The sequence below is a fragment of the Oryctolagus cuniculus genome, chromosome 19, assembly GCF_051225735.1.
Source record: "Oryctolagus cuniculus isolate XC-2025 breed Fujian yellow rabbit chromosome 19, ASM5122573v1, whole genome shotgun sequence".
Classification (NCBI taxonomy): Eukaryota; Metazoa; Chordata; class Mammalia; order Lagomorpha; family Leporidae; genus Oryctolagus; species Oryctolagus cuniculus.
In genome coordinates this window covers 45,529,642-45,538,336 of record NC_142885.1, presented here as the reverse complement: position 1 = coordinate 45,538,336, position 8,695 = coordinate 45,529,642, and the positions used below count along the sequence as shown (strand labels likewise).

At 40.7% G+C, this 8,695-nt stretch overlaps 1 pseudogene; it reads right to left on the bottom strand.

Moving 5' to 3' along the window:
- Window positions 1-7,155: 7,155 nt before the first annotated feature.
- On the bottom strand, window positions 7,156-8,138 carry LOC138847143 (core-binding factor subunit beta-like; annotated as a pseudogene).
- Window positions 8,139-8,695: the final 557 nt, after the last annotated feature.

Sequence of the window (8,695 nt, the reverse complement as noted above, 5' to 3'; positions counted from 1 at the left end):
TTTTATATATTATTTTCTCAAGTAAAAATAGTTTCCTGCAGTAATTTATGACATGTCTAACAATCAGAAGGTCACAGAATGACATGATCAAAGTTGCTTCATAAAAATTTGTAGCCAAAGTGTAGTGACATATTTACAATGCCAAGAAGGAAAGTGCTGGGCACTGACCAGCCTCAGCCCTGGCAGTGACAGTCACCAGGAGTGCAGGGCCTATGCCAGCAGCATGACGTGAACTGTTGCTCCCAGGGGCCTGGCTATGGCCATCAAGGGAGTATCCCAGGCTCTTCAAAGGTCTTCTGCATAAACCTGGGGCCTCCCTCCAGCAAGTCTGCTTGGGAATCACTTTAAACTCATCAAAAAACTCTGGATGACTGGTGATGTTTTCATTCAGGACAAGGCCATGCAGGAATTCATCTGGGAGCCATCACTAAACAGCTGGTCCCAGAATGAAGTCTGTTCTCCCCCGCGGGACATTCCTGTACAGGCAGAGCGACCATGGAGAAGAGCAGTGTCCCCAGCTGGCATGCCCGTCCAACAGGGCTGCCTCTTGTTGCAGCTCTGTTCTCAGTAACCCTGTGAGGATCTCCAGGTTGGCCTGCAGGCCAAGGAGAGCACAGTATGGCCAGAGTCTTCTTCATTTTTTTATGGTAAGAACATGATCCTCTGCTCTGAATGTTGTTTCCTGGGTGATGATGTCCCTGTGTCAGCAGCTCATGTCAAGTGCCATCATTCACCTTGTCAGGGAAGGTCAGTCTTGATGGTGGCTTCCAGGCAGGAGTTCCTTCTCCCAGGAGGAGGCCAGGTCCTAACCCTGACTCTGCCATCTGGGTGTTACTGCTGTATGCTTTCCACACTCACACACAGAGGTAGCTCCTGCACTCCTCTCCTCTGTGCCGACTCCATGGTCTGATTCTGGGCTTCTGTCAGACATTTCAATTGTTCCCTGCTCCTCAAGGAATCCTACAGAATCCTACAACAGGGATGGGAAACATTCTTTCCAAGATCCACCCTCACCATCTTAGGCATCTGCACCATCTTAGGTCATTCCAGACACCTGGGATGCCTGTGAACATGTGGCCAGCTCCATAGGGAGGGTCAGAGCTGCCACAGAGCTGGGCCATGGCCAAGTCCTCCAGGCTGTGCCTTGGTATTATTTCCTGGTTTTTCCTTGTTCAACATCTTTATGATGGTCTTATTTCCCTCCTCAGCTTCACCCCATGCAAATTTACATCTACATAGTTTCTGTTGGCAGTTTTTAAGCCCTAGCTAAGATAGCACATCTTCTTGGTAGGAAGCAGACACATTTTGAGGAATTTTCATTATTGCTACCTTCCTCTCTCCATCATCTTCCTTTTCTTTGCACTCTCCCTGTCCATGGGTCTTAGCATATCCCCTACTGGGGCCTCATCCTGCCACAGTAGCTGCTGGAGGTATTGTAGATCTAGTCACAAAGCTAGTGCATGGAGTCACATATTCTTGCTTAAGAGAGTACCTTTGTCCTGTATAGGTATCTTGTTTTTATTTAAATTAGTTTTTTAAAGCACGAGTTGAGCTCTGGCTTCTCTTAGCAGCTGGGAAGCCCCACTTCAGTCCTGGGGTTGACCCGGATCTCGACTTTATTCTCTGTCTCAGGGGCCATTCTTTGCCCTGGTTACTCCAAGAAGCCAACTCCTCCCCCTTTGCCTCATTCCAGACTGTGAGCTGCTCAGACCTAGTGCTTCATTCCCATCTACCTGGTTTCCATGTCAATCCAAACTCTGTTTCTGAGACAAGTCATGCCATTTCACCTTTTCCTTTTAATTCATTATCTATTTCCATTCATGCTGTTATGTTTGCTACTCTTTCTTCAAAGAGTCTCACTACTTCCTTGGGTCTAGGATGCTTTCCTATTATCTCAACTTTCACGTGCAAACACATGTATTGCCCATCAGAGATAGATTATTTGCCTTTATATTTGGATCTGAAGCTAGCACAATTTTCCTTGTTTTACTGGATTGAGAGGATTTTTATAATATTTTACAATAATTCAATAATATAACAATTTAAGGTAGCAAACTTTGGCTAGTTTTTTGAAAAAAGCACAAGTATCAATGTTCATTTTAATTTTGTTTAAATTACTTCATGGTCTTGCATTTTTCTGCATTTCAACATCATGCTATGTAATCTTGTTTGGAAAAAAAATTGAAGTTCTTTTTACATTCAAAAAGTGTATTCTCTTAGTACGTTTATTTCTGGAATGAGTCAAGAACAGTGTGGTGGTACGAAGTGTAAACTGGAAAATTCTTCCAAGAAAATACATTTCCTTTGTAAATTATTTCCTTTCCCAAGAGAGATATTGTGGCACAGTGGGTTAAGACACTGTTTGGAATGCCTGGATCTCATACTAGTGTGTAAGTTCCAGTCCTGGCTGCTCTGCTAATGCAGCTCAGATGCAGCACTTGATGGTCAAACTATTGAGGATTCTGCCACCCATGCAGGATACCAGAATAGAGTTCCTGGTTCTTGGCATTCCTGTGGCCCAGTCTTGGCTTTTGTAAGCATCTGGGGAGTAGACCAATAGATTTAAAATCTCTCTCTCTCGAACGATCCAACATGGGAAGCGAGATACACAGAGGACTCATAGAATGGCAGATGTCCTAAACAGCACTCTGGCCTCAGAATCAGCCCTTAAGGCATGCGGATCTGGCTGAAAAGCCCATGAAAGTATTTCAGGCAAGGAAAGCCAAGACACTATGGCAAAAAAAAAAGAAAGATCTCTGCAAGTGAGATCCCAGTGGAAAGAACAGGTCATCAAAGAAGGAGGTACCTTTCTCTGAAGGGAGGAGAGAACTTCCACTTTGACTATGACCTTGTCTAAATATGATCAGAGTCAGTGAACTCAAAAGGCTTCCAAGCCTTGGCAACTCCACAGCCTTGACAAGAGCCTAGGGTGATTACTGACGCCATAAACAAGAGTGTCAATTTGTTAAGTCAACAACAGGAATCACTGTGCACTTGCTCCTCATGTAGGATCTCTGTCCTTAATGTGCTGTACATTGAGATTTAATGATATAACTAGTACTCAAACAGTATTTTTCACTTTGTGTTTCTATGTGGGTGCAAACTGTTGAAATCTTTACTTAATGTATGCTAAACTGATCTTCTGTATATAAAGAGAATTGAAAATTAATCTTGATGTGAATGGAAGGGGAGAGGGAGCGGGAAAGGGGAGGGTTGTGGGTGGGAGGGAAGTTATTGGGGGGAAGCCATTGTAATCCATAAGCTGTATTTTGGAAATTTATATTCATTAAATAAAAGTTAAAAAAAAAACTCTTCTCTCCTCATTACTTTGCTTTGCAAATGAACATATAAATTTTTTAAAAAAACTGTTTGCTTTCTTGAAATCACTTTCTAGCCTGAGATAAATAAACTAAATGGACAGTAGATGGCCTTTTTTGTTTTTCAAGTGTCGTGTAAATTGGTTATTTCCTTTTTCTCCTTTGTACCATTGCTCAAATATTTAAAGCAAGATTGAGAGTCAAGCATTTTCCAGTGGTGGTTTAGTCACAGCCTCAGATACTAATGAAGCATCACTGGATGGCAGAGAGATTTTTTAATCATAAGTATGACATTCTCAAAGCATTAGAAGACCTGCCAGGAAGGAACGTCTATTCTCCTGGTGGTCAGTGATAGTTGCTTTTTGCTGACTCTTCAGGTCCAATCCCGTGTATAGGTAAAGAGTCTGCTTCAATTACTTCATTTGAAGAAGGTCAAAAGGCTTGTTTGTACCTCAGATGGTTCCCTATTTGTTTCAACAGATACCCACTATGAGAGCCACTGTAGGACAAATTATAGCTGGTGTGCAATGTGAACACTATCCCATCCTAGAAGATACACTGCAAATTGGATGTGAGTGAAAATGCTTATAATATTGCATTGTATTTATTGTCATCTCCGGTGGCATTGCTGATTTTTTTTACTTTATTTGAAAGGTAGAGAGACAGAGACAAATATATGGAGAAATGAATCTTCCATCTCCTCATTCACTCTCCAAATACCCTCAACAGCCAGGGCTGACTCTGGAAAAAGCCAGGAGCCCAGAACTACATCTGAGCCTTTCATGTGGATGGCAGTGACCCATGTATTTTGTCCATCTATCACAGGATTCCTTCCCAGAGTGTGCACTAGCAAAGATATGGAATCTGAGCCAGGGGCGGGACTCAATCACAGGCATTTCAGTATGGAATGTGGACATCTGAAGCAATGAGCTCAAATTAGTCTCTCAGCTGAAAAGCATTCTTTTATTTTGGCTCTGAGTGGGATTTATTTCCATGTCTTTGATTCCCAGTCCCTTTACTCCCTTTATTCAATCATAAGTCAGCAACAGGGTCAGTATTATGGCACAGTAGGTTTAACTGGCAGTGCTTGTGAAGTCAGCCTGCCATATTGGATTGCAGTTTAGTCTCGGCTGCTGTACTTACAATCCAGCTTCCTGCTCATGTGCCTGGGAAGGAAGTGGAAGACAGTCCAATTACTTGGGTCACTGTCAACCATGTGGCAGACCAAGATGAGGATTCCGGCTACCTGCTTCATTATGACCTAGAATTGGCTGTTGCAACCATTTTATGAATGAACTGACAAGTAGTCTCTGTCTCTCTCTGCTTTTAAAATAATTCATTCACTAAATTTAAAACACTGTGATGATTATATTGCTTTGGTTTTGCTTCCCTTTTCATATCTCTGCCTAAATCATTTGATTTCCTACTTCACAATTAAAATCTTAGTGATTAGTCATTGGATCTACTCACATAATCCAGGAATATTTTATTGTAAATGTATTAGCAATTTTAATTCCAGAACCGGATATTAGGCCATTGATACATTTGATGAGTCAGAATATTTTTTAAAGATTTTATTTTATTTTTATTTGAAAGATGGGTAGAGAAGAAGCATAGGGAGGGAAGGAAGAAGGGAAAGAGGGACAGAGACAGCTCTTCTACCTATTGAAAAACTCACCTAAATTTTATAAAATTTTATGTAATGAAATCATATAGGATGCAATTTAACTGGATTCTTAAGTGAACCAATTTTGAAATTTATCCATGATATTTTTGGTGTTAATACTCTATATTTACTTATTATTTTGTAGATTTTTTGGTATGGCCTTACCATAAACTTTAAAATACCATCTTTCTTTTTTTTTTCACTACACGGAAGTTTATTGTGAAAGTAAATTAGAACATACAAACACACAGTATGGCTAATGGTGGCAAAGGCAATCTGGTAGCTTAAGGCAAGTTTTTAATGGAGATGAATTTAGAAAAGACGACGCAATCGTGTAATTTTGTTTAAATATAGATTATGAAAAAATATCAAATTGCATCAATAACTTAATAAAGTAGTTTCCAAAGCCTGCAGTATTGGGAGAAAAAGGGCTCATGACCTTAATGCCAGCATTAAGACAGACAGAAGCAGCACAGCACTACTAAATGAAGGAAAAATTCTGTATTTACAGAAGGATGGCAACAAGAACATTTAATAACATTTGATCATATTTACTGGTGGACTAAAAGTCCTTGGCTAGAAGCAACAGAGAAAAATGTATCATCATGTTATTTTAAAAAATTAAGTGGAGAAGTCAAAAACCAAGGAGCTTTGTGATAAAGTAACCTTAAAACACCACCATAAGGATCACTTAAAAAGGCGATTCCCTCAGGGGAAGTTAGGGCACTGAGTGTGTAAACATGTGAGCTGAACAACACCAAATACCAACCAAAATCATTCATTGTACTTACACAAAACCAGCATGGTCTTTTATGATGCATTATTGTTTATAACAATTTAAACACTCGTTACCATGCATGACTTCAAATATAAAACAAATATCTTTATTCTGAGATACAGGATATCTGTTAATGAATTATTAAGTACTATATACAATGAAAGTCACACCTCCCTCATTAATCAAGTATATTTATATGCTTCTTAAATGCAATGAATGACCTTATTCAGACTTCAGTTCATTTTCTGAATTCACTGCGTCAGCTTTTCACTCTTTAAAATAATGCCATTCTATTATGATAAAAAACATTTTTGAAAAACTTCAGAAATGTAGTAACATTTAATGAATGTGACAAAGAAAAGTATTTGTAAGGAGGTACCAAATGACTTAGCACTTTTTTCCAGTCTTGCATTTAAAATAAAAGTTGCACTCAATTTGACAGTGAGCCTATTTAAAAAATATTCTTAGACTAATTCATCTCAAAAGGTACTATTAATAGTCCTTTTGCAAAATACCATACATATAACTGAATGCTTTTTCCAGAATAATTAATAGAAGAAAATGTATCTTCTGCACAGATGAACATTTTCTCTCTAAGACCAATCACTTATCACCCAACATTGTTTTTACAAAAGCATGCAATATAAAATACACATAAAAGCAGCTATCTTAAACATTATTTTAATACAATATTACCTTTGTAGCTGATTCATCACTGTCTCCAGTTTAATATGCTGTTACAAAAATGAAGAAGCTCCAGTATCCCTTTTCTGATTGACTTTTTAAAAAACTCCCTGAATAAAACGGAAGTCAGCTGGTGACCTCTTTAGGTATTTCAGTAGGATATTATCATCTATAGAGAGTACCTCCATCCAAACTCATGAATACAGAACAGAATCTAAAACAGATCCAGGGCAGATTAGAGAGTAAAAACCAATTTAAAATTTTTTATGTTTAAAAAGGAAAAGAAACGGTGCTAATCATTAGCATTTAAAAGGCTACTGCAACTTTAACCACTGTAAACTTCGTGTTAGAAGGCTGTGGCAGACAGCTCTATGCTACTAGGTTTTTAGCTTGTAAATAATGCAAACATATCAGCAGTTTAAAAATGCTATAGACTATAAAATACAAAAGGAAATGGGAAAAAAACAAAACAAAACCCCCCAACAATGCCTATCTAAATGAAGCTGTATAACAAACACACCTAAAAGTACAAAAAAAAAAAAATAGAGCAACTGATTAGGGAAGAAACCCCTCTGATGTAACTTTTAATTTCTCGACTTGTTCTTAAATGACATGAACTTTTAAATTAAATGCAGGAAAACAGAGCTTCACAAATGTTCAGTTTCAGTTCACTAAAGTAATGCCAACAAGATAAGCTTGCACAGAAAAAAATATCAAATTATTACTGGCTACATGCTTAAAAAACTAGAAATGCAGTTTTAATCATAGTGCAAAACCATGGCAGTTTGTGATGTCTGTTACTGCCTGAGGTTGAGAAAAAGACCGTAGTACCTCCAGTTATCACACTTTCTGGTCTTTTGATCAATTATTTCTACCAACTAGAAGCAATGTGTATGTAAAGATGGGCAGCATGTCCACCGTGCTACCATTAACGAAGTTTGAGGTCATCACCACCACCTAAATTGGAACCAGGACTAGGGTCTTGTTGTCTTCTTGCCAGTTACTGCCAGCAGCTGTGAAACTCTCACCTCCATTTCCTCCCGATGAGACCTGTCTCTGTCTTCAAACTCACGTGTCCTTCTCCGAGCTTCCTCAAAGGCCTGTCGCGCTAATGCATCCTCCTGCTGGGCTCGCGCCTCATCAAACTCCAGGCAGCCCATACCATCCAGCCTTTGAAGGTCAATCCAGCCTTTCCAGATGACACAGACTCCATTCAGAATCATAGGAGCCTTCAAGTATACCTTGCCTGCTTCTCTTTCTAAGTCGACATACTCCCGGCTAGGTGTTTGTCGCTGTTCTCCCTGCCAGCTGGCCGGAAAAAACTGGAGAGACAGATTGGTTCCTGTGGCCACAAAAGCGATCTCCGAGCGGCCGTCGCGGCAGGCGTTCTGGAAGCCCGCCTGGCGCTCCTCGTGCGGCGGGTCCCTGAAGCCCGTGTACTTACTTGATCTCACATTCGCGGCTTAGCTTCCTGAAGAACTCCTCGTTCTCGAACTTGCTTCTCTGGTCGGGCATGATTCGCGGCATCTTCCCGCCCTGAGGCCGTGCCGGCCGGCCGGGCTCGGGGCTTGCGCGGACACCCGCTGGCCGGCTGCGAGCTGACCGACTGACCGCCCACCCGCGGCGCCCGGACTCCCGCTTCTCTTTGTTTCAGGCGCCCGCCCGCGTGGGCTCCCGCTCCCGGGAGTCTGGGTGCCGCTGCCTGCTGGAGCCCAGCCCACGCCGCTGCCGCCGCCCTAAAATACCATCTTTCAGAAAAAGACATGGGCCTGCTTTCCGGTTTTGTTTTTGCCCTGAAAATAGAAAATAAATTAGTATCTTATGGGTGTTTCCATGTATCTAGAGTTACAAGGATACCAAGGTCGACCAGATTGCCACTGGAACTGCCATTACTACAGTATCAAATTATCTAGACCAGTCAATTTTACTACTAAAGACAACAAAAAAAATTCCCACCATTTGTTACATCATCCCTCTCCTGCTGGTTACTATAGTAAATGATATTCTTTTAAAAATATTTATTTATTGGAAATGCAGTTACAGAGAGAGGGAGAAACATGTGTGCACACACATATACATTCTCTCTCTCTCTCTCTCTCTCTCTCGCTTTCTCTTTCTCTTTCTCTTCTGGCTTCTCTCAAAATGGTCTAAACTACCAGGGTTAGGCCAGACTTGATAGAGTAACCAGGATTCATCCTGGTCTCCCTTGGGGGTGTCAGGGGCCCAAACACTTAGGCCATCTTCCTCTCC